At 37.5% G+C, this 21,424-nt stretch overlaps 1 protein-coding gene across 16 annotated transcripts in view; it reads right to left on the bottom strand.

Moving 5' to 3' along the window:
* Positions 1-21,424, bottom strand: part of LOC113965893 (poly(rC)-binding protein 3-like) — a 396,197-nt gene that overhangs the window by 293,184 nt on the left and 81,589 nt on the right. For 15 of the 16 annotated variants that reach the window (XM_027680049.1, XM_027680041.1, XM_027679995.1 and 12 more), the window contains exon 2: positions 12,489-12,545. The exons of the other annotated variant lie outside the window; for it this stretch is intronic. The gene's annotated coding sequence lies outside the window, so the exon portion shown is untranslated. The remainder of the gene's footprint in view (positions 1-12,488; positions 12,546-21,424) is intronic. 16 annotated transcript variants of the gene reach the window in all.

Consider the following 21,424-nt stretch of genomic DNA (forward strand, 5'->3'; position numbering starts at 1 on the left):
ATCATCTTTCACTAAGCGCTGCCAATCCAGACCTACACTCTGGTGTAGGTGACCCACAGCACACAAACTTTTAACGTATTTGCTGCTCCAATTTCCAGGCAGGTCGTGTATTTAAAAAGTATTTGAAAACAAAGAATCAGGGATGCCATGTGTGGCTTGCAGGCACTGTACCCCACTGAGTCCAAGGTAGGTGTAGATGTGCACAAGAACAGAGAGCCCCATTGCTACTTCTTGTCTAACATAACATACTTTGCCAGTTATTGGCAAAGAACAGTTGAAGACAGAAGGTGCCCAAATTCAATTTTTTTCCCAACTATTTTGAGATTAACCTTTAAAAATTTCACAGTGGAAGCACTGCAAGTTCAATCTCATCGACAATAAACTTGCTTTTTTCATTTAGGCTTTAATAGTAGCTCATGGATCTCCATGCAAGTATAGTAATGAAACACAATCACAGTGAATTAAGAGTCCTTTTGCTTTCAAGACCCATCACATGCATTATGTTTTTTATTAATACTAAGCATACTAATGAAATCAAATATAATGATATTATACATACAAATTCTTTATCCAAGAGCTCCTAAATAGAATAAAACTTCAGTTAATTCACTCCAAAGCTAGGAAATCATAATCATGATTACTTGTTTTGTAAAACTAGAATTAAAAAACTGAAAGCTCTCTTCAAAACCTACTATTTTTTTTACAAGGTTGTCTCACACATAGTATTTCTTCAGTTAAAAACAAAGAAGGAAGATAAGCGAGCAAGCAAGTTCCAAACATACACTGCTTCTACCTTGAACATGATCTTTTTGCACTGCTTTTTTCTTCATTTTAAGAAGGGAAAAGGTATTCTCCAGAGATTGCTCTGCACCCAAGTAAAAGATGCAATTAAAAATCAGTCTTGTAAAATGTTATTGTTTCTCGCAGTCAGGATAGCAATTGCAGCCTTGCGCAACCGGAATGTGAATGAGCTCCTACTGTATCCCATGCAATTTGTTCATCACAAGCAGGTCTCTGTGTGCCCAAAAGGTAAAACAAGTATAGTGAAGCTGATAATAAAGAAAATCAGAACCTAGACTGGCAGGTTAATAACAAATATTCCCTAGTTAATAACAAATAAATTCTGTCTGGAAACACATTCAGTGTATTTGTGATTTTAAGAATTTTTCATGAAACACATACAGATGTCATATTTTAAAGAAAACCAGTTTCCTTCATCTACTAAATCAAGCAAATAAGTACTGTAAACAAACCTTAAAATATATTTTTATTTTAAAAAATTATATGTGCATGGTGTATGGCATTGGCAGTAAAAAAAAATCAGTCAGATGCAATGCCCATTTTTCACTACTCTGCCTCTGACTACCACTATAAGCAACTGACACCTAAGGAAAGAGTAAATGAGTGAGGGAATAGCAGCAATATTTTCTCAACAGTCAAGGGAATTCCCAAGCCAAAGTTTGTGTCTATACCTTTGCTCTGATAGCACTTTAGGGGGCTTTTGCCAAGAATTCATTAAATGATTTCACAGCCTGCTTGTGTAAAAGAATTTCCAACAGTTTTAAAATTTTTTGAAAGCTTTCAGGTTGAAAAATTGTGTTTGATGCACTGATTCGTTGCACCACCATAAGAAACAGAATAAATAGCCTGTAGCTTCTGTTCCTTTCCACACTGTTAAGGTATATAAAGGTATATAAAACCCTGGGCTATTGATCAGATATGTTTCTCATAAAGTTGAAATGTGTCAGTGAATTTCATCTCCTATTTATAAGTTGTCTTGTACTCTTAATTGCTGACCATTTGATTCTTTTGAGAAGGAAACTTTCACCAACATGAAAACTTCAATACATTCACACATCATGGATTTATGTAACTATATACGTAACACCATAATGACATTTTCTGCCCAGTCTTCTTTCTTGATAGTGCCCAGTTTTGACTGTTGCTGAGTTTGAAGAGATGTTTTCAAGGACCAATATACAGCATTGCACCAAGACCTACTGTCTAAATGCTAGTAGCTAATTTCAGAACCATTAATACAATAGGTATACTGTAGGCTATTTCCAAATATGAATTAATTTTACTATTTGAGTTTGAAATTTCATGTTCTATTTTACTGAAAAATCATTCTATAATGTAAAGTTTTCCTAGAACTTTTTGCCACAAGAGTTAGCTCTCATTGCCCTTAATCATTTGGTCTCATCAGCCAAGTTGGCCACTTCTGTGCTATCCACATTTAAAGTATTCATTTTAATAATTTGACAAACCTAGCAAAAAAAGAATTAAACCTTGAAGAGAATAAAGAACTAGTGAGCTAAACATTTTGATAAGACATACATATGAGAATGCTTTGTCTTCAACAGGACAGCATCCAATTTCTGCTGATCAAATGGTACAGTAAGAAAACCACACTTCTTTTAGGATTACAGTGCTTTTATAACTAATCAAAAGAGATAAAACCTCCAAGATTAACATTTTCAAGCAATTTTTTTGGATTTAAAGTAAATAAGTATTTAATCCTGTTTAAGTAAATACGCAGAAGGTAAGTAAAAATAATATTTGAAATGCTCATGGAGCTATATTAAATCAGCAAATTGTTGTAGCTTTCTCTTACTGTAGGATTTTGTATATATACATATGACTCCCCACCCCAAATATACAAACTATATGCTTTATGAGTTAAAAAGGATAATAAAGAATTGGCTCATTGTTGTTCTTTTCCTACAAGATACCCTGAAACGTGGCATTTATCTTTTTTCTGTCATGGTGGAATTGCACTTTTGAGAGAATGTGGTCACTGATTTTAGTACGAAAGACACATCTCTTTCTACGCAGAAGTGCTAAATAACTCCATGTGACTATTTTAAGGAGGTGAACCAAGCAGCACCAAAAAAAAAAAAAGGAGAAAAATGTAACAGTTTAATCATAATTCAGAAGTTAAATTTAGAAGCTACATCACTCTCTACCCATTTTTCCAGCTTCTGTTTCCAGATTAAGTCCTAGATGGCATAAAGCAACTGAAAAGGTAAACAAGCAGCCCACTTACACATGAGTTACAAAACACAGTAGAATCAGCTATAAGCATGAGATAACAAGGTGGTCTCACTCTGAACGCAGCTCTAGGAGGACTACATAACAGAGCAGAAAAAATAATTTATGCATACAGTAAATGATCATCAGCTTGCAGAAGGGCACCCATTAATTTTGCCATTTGATCTTCCATGAATAATTCTAGAGAAAGCCCCAAATTAACCCATCAGGCAAACACCAGGGAAGGATCAAGTTAAAGAACTACCTAGTATTCTTGGTAAACACAGGAATGGCACTGCTGCTCAGATCACAGTGTGTAATTGCACTGGGAAATATGAAAGCTCTCAGTAATAATGTTTTACTACAATTAAGTTTAAAAGCCAAAAACCAGCACATTTTGGCCAGATAAAGATGTGGTTACAGTCCAGATCTGCAAACAGAGCTAAGCACTGCACTGATGTTTTCATTCTCAACATGAGATTGGCTCATGAATGCTTTTGTTGGAAACAGGGTCTCAGTGCTTCCAGCTTCCAACACTTTCTGCTGGCCCACATCTCCTACACAGCTGGGCAATTTCATTCTACTTATCAAAAATACTACAGCTAATTAAAAGCAATGTAGTCTTTTGGAAGGTAAAGAAGGGAGAGTATTCAACCTTTCCATCACTTCAAATCCAAATGCTCAGATTCAGTTCTGCTAACAATTTTGGATTAAACAAAAAAATAAAACAAAAATATGCACCTTGAATGAGTCCTGACTTGGACTTTGCAGGCATTCCCTATAGAAAGAAATAAATAAATATATACCTTTTCTTTCTTTCTTTTTTTTTTTTTAATGAATTTAATGAATTACATTTTGGGGGTGATGACAAAGGACAGAAGAGTAGCAAAACAACACAGAAGAGTAGCAAATGTTTAACCAAGAAATTTCTCAAAAGGTTTTTCAGTTTCACACTGCTCCAGTACCCCTTCTATCTGAATTATCTTGTCTGTGCATTTTATAAATTTCCTGGCTGTTGTAATGCTCCCAGACTGATAGTGCCCAGCAGAGCCAGGTAGCAGTAGGGCCTCATTGTGCTAACCACAGTACAAAGCACGATGGCAGACGTTTTATCTGCCCCAAATTGCTTCTAATCCAGTAGCCATGACACGAGTCTTACTGGTGATAGCACAATCATAGCCATCAAACGGGCCCTTCTCCAGTGACATCGCCGCGATTTCACACAAAGATTTAAAGTAATGTTTATCAACTCCACGCATAAAGGTTTTATTCTGAAGACAATCAAGCATTTGAAATCTCTCCACCGACTTTTCAGGAAACCACACGTTACCCAGGCTCCAGGCTCTCCTCTCGGCAGCGCAGCATAAACAGAGCCAATGCGCTCTACAGCCCTCTGGAAGCTATCTAAGCAGGGTCCTTTTAGACACAGTTATTTCATTTTGAAAAAGCAGCTGAGGCTTTTCATTTCCTGTATGGTATTTCTACTCTCAAATTGCTAGTGATCATAATTTCATGAGAAGCAGTTTAGAAAGGGAAAAAAAAAGATAAAAACACCCAATGAAATCAAAACCCCAGGCTGGTTACTTTCTCTGTGTAGAAAATAGTAAACTTGCTGCAGAAGTTGCTTGCTAAATATCTGAATTTACTGTGACACTAAATAAATGCCTTTGTTTTTTCTCCACCTTCCAATTTAGAAATAGTATCAGATTTTTTGCATGCTTTCTCATCTGGAAGTTGGGACCACCCAATAATCCTTAGTTTGAATGATTCATGAACAGCAGTGTCTGATACACCACTGCTTAACCACAGGCTTGCAATTTTTATCTTGTATGCATAACTGAAAATAAATTTTAAATGACACTAGTACAGAAGCAATACTGTTTCAATCTACACCTTGTACTAAAAGAAGGATTTTGCCCCTCCAGAGTTAATTTGGCATTCAGACAAAAAATGTAAAGGAACTGCTTAGCAAGGAGGAAGCAACTCCAAAAAATTGATTTTCTTAGGAGGAAACTTCTACTCTGCTGGTGGTTGGTCCCTTTCAGAAGATTTTCTCCAATCACTCAGCTCTGCCCTTTGGCAGCTGGAGATGGTGATCAGTCAAGTCTCTCTTCAAGCAGTAATAACTTTTAAAATTTTTTTATCATACGAAAACCAGATATATGAATAATGGACAGCTGCTTAGCACCTGCTTAATTATTACATTCAGGCTATATCTCTTCTACAGGCATTTTTAATTTATCTCTAAGAGGATTTATGGGATGGATATGCTATTTAAAAAACAGATGATGAGGTCAGTGCAGCCCATGGTATTTCATTTCAGCGTTTACAATTAACGCAAACACTGGAAGTGATGGAAAGATCTCAGAAGACCAGTAGATTTGTCACATGCATTTTCAAGGGGGGGTAATGGAAGACCAACAGTAAGTATACCAATATCGTGCAAATTAGAAAGCCACAGATGGACAGCTCTAGAAGACAATGCTACCAAAAAAAAAAAAAAGAAAAAAGAAAAAAATGCTTCAAAGAAGCACCAGATACAGAATTTATTTATTTACTTCTAGCAGTAAGTTTCATCAGTGAGCAAGATCAGCTTTGCTAAATGGACCTTGTTTAGAATGAAGCCACCTTCACTCTCTCTTCATAGTTAACTTTCAACTGCCACCCTTTGATGGCAGAATTCATTGAACTTGTGTCTGTTTTTAAAAGAAATGCTCCTTCAAGCATTACCCTTTGACCATTATTATTATTTCTATCTGCCTCAGCAAACACAAAAAGAGCACTTTTGATGCTGTCATACTAGAGATTGGGCTGCGTAGGATGAACAAGGAAAATACAAGGACATCCTATTAAACCTAAACTCCACGCACTGACCTGGAACCAGGGCATTGCTGTGAGAACTGACACTCTCCAGGAAAACCACTGCTCATTTGAACTCAAGCTTTGAAACAAATCTCTACAATGAACTGAAAACCTAAGGATTTGCACAGATCTACTAATACATGTACAAGCTATACTATATAGGATGCATCCCAGCAGAGAGACAGCATTATATAACTATTGTTAAAGAAAAAGCAGTACTGAAGGGAGAAGGGGAAGAAGAAGGAGGGGAAGGAAAAAAAAGAAATCTGAAAAGTAGAGAGACAGGATGAATTAGTAGAGAAGAGATTCAGTAGTTTCATTTTCAGTGGTTTCATTTTCACTTGGCTCCCCAGGCCTTGGTAAAACCTATAGTACAGCTGCCTATATTTAGAAATGGATTTATTCCTGAAGGTTTATTCAGTGATTTGAACTGGAAAAAATTCTCTTACTGGGGGAAGAGAAAGGGCGAGGTGAAAACATCCTCTTGTGCTGTTAAGACTGAAATTATATTTCAGAATCAACTAAGTCAGCAGTAGAATAAGACACCCAATTTTGAATCAGAATTTGGAGGTAAATACAATTACATAATTTCAGCATTAGTGGTTGGAAACAAGAAGGCAGTCATTTATTTCTTCATTTGTTAGCAGCTCCAGTCTCTGAAAGATAACTTGGTTCCCCAGATACAGTTGGAGGAAAGTCAGATTTTCAGTGCGTGAGATACCATTACTCTCATTCCCACCACCCTTGCCACATATTTACATGAGAAAAAAACCCAAAAATTCTTTGTAAATTACCAACAAACCAGAAAATCAAACAAATTTTTATTTTAATAATATAGTTAAATATAATAGAGTTTCTGACACAAAATACCCTCTATTATTTGGCTGGGCCATTTTTATGCCAACTGAACAATAGAAAATTGGGATCAAATTAAGAGATGCTCTCAGCTACATGGTACCAATTCAAAGGTAAAGCATGGCTGGAACAGGCAACTCCTTATTAAGCTTATGAAAAGGATAGATGTATTCTGAGGGGGAGAGAAGGGCGGTTACTAACATTGAATCTGAGTGGTCTCCTGGAAACTTTCACAGGGAGAACGCCGAGCAACAAATGTCCACTATGGATACAAATACATTGTCAAGTTGCTGTGACAGATCTATTATGGGTGAGCAGCCTAGCAAAATGAACTCGATCTCAACTGTCTCACAATATAAATGCCACAAGCTCAGAAGGACTTGAGATTCCAGTTCCCCCATCCCTTCCTCTGAGGTTAGCAAAAGTGAGTTGGCATCCAAGAGAAGCAGCAGGTCAAGGAAAGCCTTATCCACAAGAATAACCACTCTGGGAAAGACCCTCCTGTCACAAACCAAATCTGCCACACTGTGAAACTACACATTTTCAAACACATATGCTCCCACAGTTGCTTCCTTCTTCTCTGGCTGCAGAAAGGAAACCTCAGTGCAGTTACAGACAACAAGTCATATATCTGTTTGCATATTCTGGTTTCTCAAATTACACCAAAAACGTCATAGCACATGACATTTTTGCCTACCAGGAACTAATGAAAGAGCACAAGAAGGATAATGATCTAGAGATGGTAGCAACATCAAACTTGTAAAATGACATTTCCTCAAGGTATTAACAGTAATACTTTCAAACTCAATCTATGAGGTATACATGTGACATATATGGGTAAGTGAAAGCTAGAGCTTTTAAAATGTATTCAATTTTCAAACACAGAATATTTAACACAAAGTTAAGTTTTATGATAACAGTTAAGGTCACATTACAGTTTTCGATCACATTTACGTGGTTGTTCAGGAAAAGGCATTTCAGCATATCTTTAAGTCTTATTAAGGTCTCAAGAATGTGAGCCTTACAGTTTGCTGAGCCATGGCATGAGCCACCAGCCAAACTCAAAGGATCTTCAGAACAACCACAGTAGCAAGGTGTGGACTGAGAAAAGGTGAATCACATTATCTCCACTATTCAGGAAGATTTCTCTCACACTGTGATGAATTTATTAGGATATACGATAATTTACAAGATATCCTATTATTTCTTTCCTTTAAAATTACTGCTAGAGCAGACAACAAAGTTTTATAGAGAATCTCTTGCTAATTCAGTACAATACAAGCACTGCCACACATGTAGATCTGAATGGAGGGACAGAAAAAAGGCTCAACTAAATATGTCCTCCTAGACAACATGAAGATAGACTAAACTGCAGTAAGTGCCCTCCTTGTAGGAAATACAGTTTATTAAAACCTAACTCTGTTTATTAAAATCTAACCGTGGCCTTGCTCCAAATTCCATGTTTGATGCCACGAAATAGAAAGAAGAGCAAGGACTACCTCCTGGCTGATGATCAGCTAGCTTAGTATGCTGGTCCGCAGGACCAGGGACTACCGAGAAAGCACACAAAGGAAAACTTTCATGCACGAACCCAATCACACAAGAATCCCTTTTATATCTTTCCTCTTTCTTTCTGCTCTCCACCCTTCCTCTTTTCCCGTGCTGCAGCACAAGAGCAATCCACCTACTGGTGAAGTCTTACTGTTTTTCAGTTCTACTTGGTGAACAGACTGAAAATGACACTGTGGCTCCCAACCTTAGCCAAGCCCAATGCTAAGTGTCCTGCTTGTGCAACCCAGCCAGCACTGCGTGGGTCATTCATATGGCTAGGATTCCTCAGTTACATCCGAGAGTTGGTCAACATTCATCATAAAAATCAAATACTTTCTCACATAGTTGCTTAAAGTCACCTGAGTTATTCAGTGACTGTTTCCAGTCCCCATTCACCCATACATTTTTTAAAGCATTCAGTCCAGCGTTTACTACATTACAGCTTTTCAAGACCTATGTACCTTGATACTTGCAGGAGTGAGTACACTGGCGCCAATTCTAGCTTTGCAGGTTTTTTGAGATAGAGAGGAAGGGCTTTTGCTTTTCTTAAACTGGCCAAGTCCTCACTAGGAATGATTTTTTTGGTTTCTTTTGTCTGTTTTTGTTTGGGTTTTTTGTTTGGTTTTTTAATCACAAATAATTATATTATTATCATGAACTCTGATTAGATATCCAATCTAATAGACTATGAATTTTGCACTTTAGTTTCAAAGGACTTAATTATATTATTAGTACAATTTGTTGAAAGTAAGTGGTCCCAAATTTTCCAGTCTGCCCATATTAAATGAAAGGAGATATTAACTTATGAAAATATTTATGTGAACTAAGTTACCACTGTCAAATGGTGACCTTATGAGACTGGATAAAGAAATAGGCATTAACATAGACTGCTACACTGCCATGAAACCAAAGGAGAAAAATAATGAGATATAAAGCAGATTAGCATTAACTAAAAACCAAACAACCCACACATAAAACAAAAATAATAAAACAGTCTCCAGTTTCCAGTATTTACTGCACATATAATGTCAAGTTGTTATTTTTACTGACATCTTTCTGAGCCTCTGCACATTGCAGTGCCCTCTAATAGAAACAACACTGTCAGAACAGAAATAGTCTCATTTTCAGCTCTGTCTCCACTAAAAGTTGATTTTAGTTTTTTTCAATTCCCAATTTATCTCTGTGTGGAACACTATCCAACGTATGGCTGCTGAATCATAAATAATGATATCACTGTAATAAATAATTCTAATAATCAATTTAAAGCAAAGTAATATGATGATTAATTTTTAAACGTGAGTTTGCTCTGAGTTCTTACGCATATAGTGCATGTTCACTGCACAATTTACCTCTCCCATACATTTGAACTACATGTGGATGATACTCCTTAATTTTCTCAACACACCAGTTGGCAGCATTGGTCCTTAACAGAGAAGCAACTTCTCACAAATACCTTCAGCAGATTCTATTCTCTCCTGCCATCCCTAGAGGACCTGTCTGAACCTGGCCATTATGGATCCGACTTCATTTCCTTTGTCCTTGTGCTCTGTTCAAGCCATGCAAATGGTAATTAAAGCAGAATGAATCAAGATGGGGAGCTACCATCACAACAGCTAATTAAGCACTAGCAACAACAGAACGCAATCCACCGAGCCAGAGATAATGAAGGATGTTTTTCATTGTATTTGTTCACTTTCTCACCCCCCCTAGCTTCTCACTGTAGCTTCTCCATTATAATATCTGCTACTGAGCTCTCACTTTTGTGCTCTTCATTTCTCTCTCAGCCCCATATTTCCAACTTGCTGGAATTTCCTTTCCTGAAACACTTGCCTGCTTCCCCTTTTCAGCAAATTGCTGTTCCTCTTGCAACAATAAAAGTCTCTCTATCCCTCTCCCCACATAATGAGCTATATACACATCAAATCCACTGGCTGACATTTTTATTCCTGGTGCTTTTTTAGGACAGTTATTATGTTACTTTGACAAATTTTAAGTGTGTTCAAGGCTTGTGAACATTGTGTGTGTATTACAGACTGTATTCTCTCAGTCGTGTCTTTCCAGCTTCAGCCTGTGGCACAATCTATATTCCATTTCCTCAGGATCAGACCTTCCACAACACTGGACACTTGCTCCTGACACATTTAGGGAAAAATTGATCCTCTTTGTGCAGCCTCTTTTAAGGAAAGATCTATTTATAAAATACCTTGATCTTTTATGCTACAGAAGAGATACTCACAAACACACGCACACACATAGAGAAGAAAACCTCTACTGAAAACGTGAGCTCATGTAGTGTTCTCCTCTGAGATGAGTCCTTCCCTTTCTGCAAGGAAGGAAAGATCCACATATTTCTGCAGTACCATTTTTCCTTTTTCTTCTTCCCACAAGTAAGAATGGATTTATCCAATCCATAATAAAAGGCTACACAGCAATGGAAAAAGATATACATTTGATCCAGTGTTACCAATCACATTTACATAAGATACACGTGCAACACCAATTTCTCTCAAGCACTCGTGCAATATGAATGCACCTCCCATTTGAGGCATTCATGCTCAGACTCCATCAAGTGTCTGCCTGTATAATAAATTGCAAGGTATTACACACACACAAACTAATGTTTCATTTTATCTAGGAAAGGATGAGTTTCTGAACTATAAATCACAACGTACTGACGTTTTAGAAACTGCTTAATCTATGTGTGATACATAGGTCTGGATGACAAACTCTTCTGGTCCTAAAAATATTATCGTATGTTTTACCTTCCCTGTCATTACATTTACTGTCACTTCATCATCCCAATGTTTTTGCCTTTGTATCAAAATGAATGAAAAATGCAAGTTAAAAAACCCAAACATATTTGATACCTTGAAAGAAGTAATGGAATTAAAACAGACTGAAAGGAGTTAAACTCTCTCCTACATAGCTTCGTAAAAAGAAAACTCTGAAGTATTAACACTGAAGTTCTAGAAATTTATCGTTATGTTCAGACTAGTAGAGAAAGCACTGACGTTTTTTCCTACCTTCATTTTTAAATCCTAACCATAAAAAAATGAATGTAGACAACAACATATATTGTAAATAGGACTCAAAATCCTACTAGGCATATATATCTTGGCTTGATTACTTCAGAAAAAGTTACCCTGCAACTTGAAAAATTACATCATTAAGGAGTTTCCTAAACTGGATTCCAGAGATGGGAAACTAATAGCTTTATGTCGCTTCCTTTTTTTTTTTACATACTTAGAAACTTCTACTGCTAAAGAAATTTTGTATTTATTTGTCAGATCAACTCTATACCATTAAATACACTTCTCCACAATGCATCTGTTTTATTGACACAAGCAGTGCAGAACACTCCCATTTGTCTACCTGCTTCTGACTGCCAAAACCCCTCTAGGAATCATTTCCATGGTGGATGTCCCTGTGACAAGGGGTTTCTAGAGCCTCACACTAGCTTAACTGAAATCTTTTCACATTTTCTTCACCATTTCTCTGGAACTGGAGCAGCCTCACGTACTTCAGGGTAAGCAAAAGTCCTGCTTGATCACACCACTGTTTCAGGATTATAAGACTAAACAAGTCTATAGATGTATGCCCCAGGTATTGAACAGTTGCCACAAATAATAAAATTCAGCAAAAAACCACAATATAAAACTCTACCCTTACTTTAGTCTCTCTTTTATGCACTAATGACATGCTAGGATACCTTTTTTTACAACACTGCCCATCTGACTAAATAGCTGAAAAGAAAGCAGTGCCACTAAGTTATTTAGCAATGTTCATCACTAATATACCCAAACACTTGTCTATTGTTTTATGAACACGTGGGCTATGCCTCAGTTACACCAGATTTTCTGAACTCATAAGCCCAAATATCCTTTTTCACATTAGAATATTTTACCATCTTATTTCAAGAAATAAGGTTTATTGAAGTTACTTTTTTTGTATCTCCGGATGCAAATTGTTTCTAAATAAAAAGGTCATTAATAATTTTTTAAACCTTGTTTTTGAAGGGTCATTTGGGAGAGATGGAAAGGAGGTAAATTTTCATTTCTCTACCACCAGAAGAAATGCAAAATAAGAAAGATAATACATCTATAGTTTGCACTTACACTAGCATAATCAAGATCAATATTTTTCATGTGGTGATAATGATAATGTAAAAAGATGTATCACATTCAACTTACCTATCACATCAGATGTTCATGAGCCACAGTTCTGTCTCAATCTGAAGAAAACTTGACCTGTTGAATATGAAGCAACACATTTTCACTCATGATGAAGTCTTGCACTCTTTAGAACAGGCTAACAGGCCACCAATTTTTGTGAAGAAGAACCAAAAGCACTTTAGCACTAGAGACAACTTAGAGTCCCAAAATTTGTTTCCATCTTCTGTTACAATTCAAATACTTACAGATAACTTAGATTTACCAGTCAATACCCTATGCCACTTTAATATTTATACAGTGTTCACCAGGGTACAGCATTTAGTTTTGGGAAGTATCTCAGAGAGATGTACAAAAACCCCTGAAGGTTACTGATTGTTAAAAATTGGCACACACAAATTCTTATGGTGCCCTTTGAACAAATCTGCAAAGACCAGAAAACAAAACATGCTATTCTTCCTTTACTTCTGCTTTTCATCTTTTCTCCTTTCTATATATTTTATCTCTCTCAGAGTAAAGTCAAAAGAAGGGAGGAAAAAAAGGGAAATGGAAAGAAATAGTACGGACTGTAGGGGAAATGAGGGAACTCTTTTCTGCCAAAGGTACCATTATATCAATTGCATTTTTATAAAAGCATCTCTCTGAAAATCTTAGCTGTCAAGTTTTTAGTTTTCTTATACTCACACAACCTAACTGAGATCTTGAACAGTTTTGTTGGAATTTCTTGATCTGTAAAGCAAGGTAAACAAGACTCTTTAGTAGCCTGCATTCACTAGAAAGTAGGCAGATGTCAGAGGTGCCCAATACTCATTAATGTATGTAAAATATATTCCTAATGCTAATATTATTGAAAAGAAAAGAGGTCAAGCTTAAAGTCTCTACTAGTATGACAGTAATATAACATTAATTTTTATTAGCTGTGAGTTTGAGATGACAAAATACACAATCTTTTGGTGTACAGAACTGTAAGTGTGCTATATTAGTTGCCTCCCAAGTGAAACACAAAACATGAATTCACCATTACTGACTTAAATTGTTTCACTGACTCCACTTAAACAGCACAAGAAATCTTGTTTCAGACTAAGCTAAGAAAAAATACGCAAGTCAGGACTGTTTAACCTATGACACCTCATACTGATTTTTTAATGCAATATCTATTCACATGGGCCTTCCTATTTTTCCCTTGGTCACATGAATGCAGGAAACTCCACTGCATCAGAATGAGATCAGTAAGCAAAGGCTGAATCCCATTTCTACTCAGTTGAGTGGCAGAACTTTCACTAACTTGATTAGGAGCTGTAGCACTGCCTGAATGGCAAAAGATATCCTGCATGTCTCTTATACTTGCCTTGGGCTAGAATTATATCCATCAATATTTTAGGATATAAGAGGGAGAAAAAAAAGAAAAAAAATCAGTTATTTGAGAGAGTCGAGAGAGGGGATTATTTCCATGGTTTGTTTTGTGGTGAGCCACGTTTACACACAGCCAAGTACAAACGAGAAAGTAAAAACTAACACTGTTACATGATGCAAGGAAAAAACCAGCAATCTGCTTTGTATCGGGAAACTTCCTCTGGAATAATACTGTCACATATGCTTGCATGGTATAAAGAGGAAAGAGATGCAGACCATCAAGTTTCTAATATTGCCTGCCAGCAAATTGCCTTGTCACACACTTACACCTTCCATATGAGAGAAGAATTACACAGCCCTTTGCGCTGATTTGCATCACTTGTTTGCTATTACAAAATATTCCTAGGGAACATTTCAATAATAAAAGAGGTGAGCTTCAAGCCAGCTGGACAATGTTCTGCAGCTCAGATTAAATGTATCCACTGCTTCCAAACAAACAACTCAAAGCTGATCGTCCACCCCTGTCATGGGTTTACTTGTTTTAAGAAAAACAAACAGGAATTTTCTTTCCCCTGCTGCCTGTGGGGGAGGGATGTTGAATGGAGAGGACAGTTTTCCGCCTTGGATGATTATGTACACAAAGGAGCTGGCTGGCAGAACTACATTCCAGCCTGATGGCTCTCTCTGGGGCTGGGGGAGGGGGGAGGAGTTTTTCTCCTCTCCTTGCAAACAGGGGGCTCTTTCTGCCTTAACGGAGGCAAGGCGTGTGTGTGTGTGTGTGTGTGTGTGTGTGTGTGTGTGTGTGAAAAGCTTTGAGGCCGTTTTTCTCTCGACCTGGTCATCTGGCTGCTCTCCGGCCTTGGCTTGCCTGTGCACTGCCCTGTCTCCAGCCCAAATCTGCTCAGATTTCATCGTAGAGTTTGTGCTCACCGACGAACAAGGGGGAAGTCCTGTCTACAGTCAGCCGCAGACAGCGTGAGTTTAGTGGGAAAGAAACCGCCCTTCTTTCCCCTTTTTTCCCCTTCCCCTCCTTGGTGTGTGTGTGTGGGAAATGTCCATTTTTTGGCTTCCCCTGCAATCCGGGGCCCCCAGGCAGTTACCAGAGCCCTTCTGTGTGACCCCTTATCTCTCAGGCAGGAGTGTCCTGGGAAGATGTCCCAGGGTGCTCTCATTGGTCTTTTGTTAACCCCTTCCTTATTTGGCTGTTAACTCCCTAGCTGATTGTAAGACCCCTCACCTGTGATTGGTTCCCTTTGACCCTCCCAAGAGTTATATAAGCCCCTACCTCACAATAAACTTCCTCTTTCGTCCGTCTCTCCCCTGGTGGTCTGGTGAGTGCTCCTTTGTGGGGTCTCAGGCTACGTGGGTGGGGGGCAGGGTGGAAGAGCATACACCTTCCAGGTAATGTACTGAAGCCAGGCCTGAAGGTTCTCCCCCTCCAACTCATCTACCGTAAAGGTTTATGTATCAACCTCAGTATAACGGAAATATATTAGCAACCTATTCAAGCATTGATACGTATGTTTATCTAGATAAAAAAATTACCTTGAAAATTTACATAGTAAGTTTAATACACAACACCTTTCTTCGTTTAATTTCAAATATTATGTTTCCTCATATAGAGAAATGAAATACCATTTCCTTTTTTAGATCCAGATGGAGTTCATGACTCAACCTTCTCTTTGCTTCTTTCTTTCAAAAGACCATCACCTTACAGTGCACAATACACAGTTGTGCAATACTAATGAGGGAAAAGGTCCTTGAGTGAATCCTATTAGATGTGCTCTTTACTATTTTTCTGCAATATGGCTGTTTACAATAGAGAACATTTTATCTTTGGACTAAACTGTCAGAGTAGGAAAACATGCAAGTCACACAAACCAACATACAATTTCTTAATAAGAGTTAAAGCTTCAAAAAAGAGTTGATTACTCAGTGAGTGATACAAACTATTTGGCATGCAGTGTTTTTCTATCTTCCTCTAAAGGTTGTTTTACGTTTACAGCATATGTGTTGTTTTATTCTCCCTCAAATGGCAATTTAAAGACCCTCAACTTTAAGTTATTATTCCCTAACATCCGAGACAAGACATTAACAGCAACAGTTCAGATATCACAGTGCCTCTAAAGACACAGGCTTGGTCAGCCACCGCTCTGGTCCTGTGCAGAGCTTCCCAATAAGCAAGTCATGACGGAATAAGTGGAGCAAAACTAGGTGTCCTAGAGAATAAACTGCTACCCTTCATGGAAAGGACAAACAGACAGCAAAGTCATGCAAAGCAAAGACAATGTGGGACCCCTGTGGTGGAGATCACCCTGTCTGTGGCTCTCAAGGGACCGGGCACCATGGGGAGATGTTGTTAACATGAATTTTAAGAGAAATCCCATGACACTGCCTCTCTTTTATGCCACCCCATAGGGTTATAAACCCCTGTAATTTAGCAATTCCTGTGTCATAGCTATGATGCATAAGGAGACAGTAACTCAACATTGAAACAAAAAGCCCAAAGCACATGTGGAAAGATGAGCTCTTGATTTAGGTTCTAACTTCAATTTTTTGCACATCATACAAGGCTGCACACCCTACTATAGCGATCAACCAGGGCAAATTTTCACATTGATCTGTGTTCTAGCCATGAAATGCTGTAAGCACTAGATAAGGATTACTTCTTTCATCCAGTGCACCAGGAGACCACTGGGAATTTATCTGAATGGAGAGAACTTTAAATAGAAACAAAAAAGGCAGTGTTGATTAACATAACTCAGTATTTTCTTTTTTAATATAATTGAGGAGCTGAAAGTTTGGGGATCTGAGTTCTGCAGTCCTTGTGCACTCATAAGAGACAGAATGAACATGAGCAGTGTAAGCTTTTCCAAGGCTGTTTCCAACCAAGGTTCATTATCTATGGACTTCTGGAGAAGAAAACCCAAGCCCACAAACCAAACCAACTACCCAAATGTAAGAGATAAGAGATTGTCTAGTTAGATTGTGTAGATTCGCATAAAGGATACAACCGCCCCCCAAACCTCTCTATCAAACCATTGTCATAATGTTGTAAGACCATTTTACAGTGGAGCCAGTGAAGACTGCTCTATGCTCCCTCTGTTCCTAAAATACTCACTTCTTTTTTTTCTTTTTTTTTTGAATAAAAAGCAGACAAAATCAGCCTTACCAGAAAGATTGAATTTCATGGTTGGCATTTGGGAATGCTTTATCTCTAAACTTTAAAAAGACTAAATAGTTTTAAAATGGTGTAACAAGAAGATGGACCTTGTTAATTCAGTAATGTGACTCTGAGAAACATTGTGAGTTAACACATTTAGATAAATGAGCAAACAAGGCAGAAGTGGGTGAAGGAAAACAGCTCTGAAACAGCTCTGCATCGCAATTACCAAAAGCTAAAACTAAGATACAGTTGCTAAAGACATGATTTACATACATTCAAAATATTTATCTACAATTACTCATACCATATTAATATTTTCTGGTATAATAAGTGAATTTATGCAATTATTGTGCAGAAAAATTTTGGATGTAGCAAAGTGAAAGCTAGTGATGCAAAATGCAGTAACTTATTAAGAGGCTGACAGCCAGGTACCACATGCTGGAAACAGTGATGCAGCACCTGTACCATGCCAGAGCAATTGTGCAGAGGAATGATGAAACCCATAGGAGCCTTGCATCTATCAGGCTTCTGTGAATCACTTAAAGAAGGAATGAAAATTAAACACACCAAACAGAATTACAAAATGAGACTGGTGCTAATGACAGGCCAGGAGCAGCATTAAAATGGAGCATTTAAAAATTCATGTGTGAAATAACAAATACAAAAGTGTCTTGAGCACATGTGGGCCAGATACTTCATGGTGTCATACTCTCACAGAACCATACTCAGAGTATGGAGGCTCTTCTTCAAGAATGCTCCTTATACTGTTCTTTAACAACTCACTTTAAAAGTCAGGTGGAGTTCTAGATGTTCAAAAAAACAAAAAAAAAATTAAGCATCTAAATTTCTGTTTATATATATATTTGAATATAGATTTCTGTTCCAAACTTCTTCCAACTGTTAAAAGTTTGAGATTGGACCACTATATGTGTAGATCTCCACATCATAGAAGGTTCTTAGTTCTGTGGCTTTTCTTCTTTACTCATAAGATTCTTATCCTTTTGTTTTGTTTTAATACAAACTTATTTTATATCAGGTAATAAAACTAAATGCCTTGGGATAGCAGCAACAAAACATTTTAGCTTCTCAATTTTCTTCCCCATAAACTCATTCATAATTTCAGAATTATAAAACTTTAAAAGGCTAAAAGAAGACCAAAATATGGATTATTTTTAAGAGATCTTTGTTACCTTTCAGAACACTTCACCATCTGTAGTGTCTCTGCTTGTCAGGTTTCAAAATCTAAGATCACAGCTATATGTGCAGGCTCTTTAGCCTTCCAAAACAGACATACAAAGAAAGTCTCAGAAATAATACTGTAAATAAAGGCAAAGGGCTTGAGATTCTCATACCTTCTGAAACACTTCATTCACAATCACTGACTAAATCCATTATAGGCGTTGACATCTTTAGATCTATGTATTACATTTTGGGGAATAAATGCCACTATATAGTTAGCCTTTATAGAGCAAACCTTTTATTTTGTGTATAAATCTGCGTTTAATGAGCCTTGAAAGAGATGATTGCTAAATAACAGCCTGCTGCATTCAAGCTCAACTGCCTCCAATTATATTGTTTATAATTATATAATTGTACAATATAATGTGTGTCCAACAATCCCTGTGTTTTATTACTGCACAACACTACGACACCAGTGTAAATCACCTTTTCACTTTCACAGTCAGCCTCTTTCATTTTGCTTAGTCAGCCAACAAAAATGCACACAGAACTGCACTTTTGACTGCTGAATGCATCAAACCAGCTTACCAGCCTCAGCAGAAATAAGAAAGGAATGGAAGTGGTCAACTCACAAAGATGAAAGCAGAAAGAAAGGTACTGTCTATACAAGGAAGTGAGGGAGGAACAAAAAGGAAAAAAATAATTAGTTTAAAATCATACATAGTGTTTATGAATTTTGTTTCTTAGGGTGTTTCTTGTTGGCAGATGCTTCTGAATATCATGCCTATCCAAAATACCCATGAGATTTCAGAGCAAAGTAGCTGGCATTGGGAGGCAGTATTCTTTGCATTATTCTTACTCTTATGTGGATACTGCAGCGTTTGCTGTAATGGCACTAAAATTAGCAAGAATCTTATTAGCAAACACACCATTATGACGCTAAACACCTACACAAACCTCTCTTCTTTCTCCACCTTCAAAGAATAACATTTGTGTTCTCTGTTCCATCATTTGAAAACTAGCCCAGCTTTTAATCAGCAATTTAATACACTAGCACTCAGCATATAATTATAATAATTCCTGTCACAGAAATTTAAGCCTCAAAGTCATCCATAAAACTCCTTTTTGACTTAATAGGGACAGCATTTCTTTTTGTTTTGAGAAACCTTGTTGGATACACCTTCCAAAGTAACAGAATTCTCATTTTTAAATATGGCATAAAGCCCTCTGCCTCCCTTCTCTCTTCAAGCACACTCTCCACACAGGAATTTCTTCTCTTCTCTTTAGTCCACAGGTCCCCACATCCACACCTCCTGGCCTTTTAATCAGGGAACCTCCAGCACAGCAACTCCCTGTCAGAAAGGCTCCCATCAGCACAGGGTAGCACACAACTGCCTACTACACTCACCCCTCTTTTCTTTTGCTCTTGGCTGCCTGTAAAGCATTGACTTAGTCTCAGCTGACTTTTCAGGTTTGCAGCTTAGCTTTACTCCAAATTAATACACTGAATTTTAACAATCTGAAACTATGATCTTTCTAATGTTTTCAGTCATTACATGGCTAGTAGTTGAGCCCTTAAAAGGAACTTCAGGTGTAAGGCTTCACATCTTCTGAACTACTTCAGTCTGTAGTCCTCCCTGATCAGCATTTACACAGCTTTAAAACTACTGCACTTGGAGGTACATGAACAGCAGGATGCCTCTCCCTTGTGCTTGATGACTCAAATAAATGTCTTCTGAAATCCACTACTATTGTTATTTTAACAACTTGGAACAATTTACCAAATTGGGGGAAGTTGGTTTAAAACTATAATTAATTTTTTCAGTGTTACCAATAACATTACTGCAAACACCTTCTCAGGTCAATTAACTTCAATATTGCATATCGGTTCCTAAACAATCCCTTAACTAGAGCCAATGACTATAGAAAAGCAAGGGAACTGAACTTCTCTTCAGTTTAGATGCTGTTTTGGAACTGTAGAATAAATTAAAAATCAACATGTAATTATAATTATGCAGTTATTTTAAAAGAATAACTGCATGACTTTCTTTGATCTTGAGGAAATGTTTCACCATTATTAATCGAACAACCCGTTTTTATATGCCATTTCTTATATAAAATCTTCAAACTGACCTTAATACAAATGTTTGTAATGTGTTGAATAGAAAAATATCAGGTAATGAAAAACATGATCACTATCTCATAGTTTTGTAAAACTGGTTTTCCCAGCAAGAAAATCCCACATAAATGACAATATTAACTTGCATTTAGATTTAGCAAATACTTTCCTATAGACAAGCCAACTTGTTAAACAGAATCCAAGCAGAAGCCAATTAAAGGAAACATCCAAGGGCAGGAAGGAAAATGTGCATTGAATAGACAGCCCACACAGTTACCCCAGCCACTGGTTCTCTTGGTCACTACAAAGAAATCTGGGTCTGACTGTGAGGCCACAGGGAAAAGCAACATGCTGTCAGCACAGGACATAGCACCACTTTTATTCCCAGCACAGCTTCCAGATCCCCCAAACTACTCAAACATACCCACCTCATCTCCAACTGCTGTGCTGCCCTAACTAAAGTAACTGGCAGAGTTTCTCACTGTGCCCTCCCCAGGCGCTTAGCCAAGGTGAGCAACTGTGCACCTTGCCTTGAACACTGGTGCTCATTACAGGAAGAGGAATGACACTGCTGATGGAAGGGATGCTTTCTGCTAAACTGTGAGAGCACATATACATCTTTAAAGCTGTTAAATAAAATAGCATATTTCTAAAACTGAGTACTTTCATTTGCCTTCCTGTTTTCAAGTCTCTGGGATTTACTCTTCCACATTTACAAGCTTTCCTCTGCAAAAATAATGGCTATATGTTTTTGTTTTGTTTTGTTTTTTTTGAACAAGTACCAAGTGTTATCCTCATCCTTTTTCCACTTCACTGCAGGGGAAGGAAGGGTGAGCATTGCATTAAGGAGAAATCACCATGCTGAGTGCAGTATCTTGAATATGTTACCTGCGACTAGCTCCACAAGACCCCACTCCCTGTTCATAAGCAGTGCCTGACGCATGAAGTGATGACACCCTGAGTGTTTCAGCATTTTAAACAAACAGGCATCTGAACTCTGTCTCACCTGGCCTGTTTTCAAGCAGAAAATTAGGTCCAATCAAAAGAGAGAGGAAGCACTTGGTTGGAAATGGAAAGGTAGGGCAGGGGCAAATTTAAAACTAGCTCGGGAGACAGAACAAACCAGGTAAAAATTTGTTC

This window comes from Neopelma chrysocephalum, unplaced genomic scaffold, assembly GCF_003984885.1.
Source record: "Neopelma chrysocephalum unplaced genomic scaffold, ASM398488v2 Primary Assembly neopelma1_22b, whole genome shotgun sequence".
Classification (NCBI taxonomy): domain Eukaryota; kingdom Metazoa; phylum Chordata; class Aves; order Passeriformes; family Pipridae; genus Neopelma; species Neopelma chrysocephalum.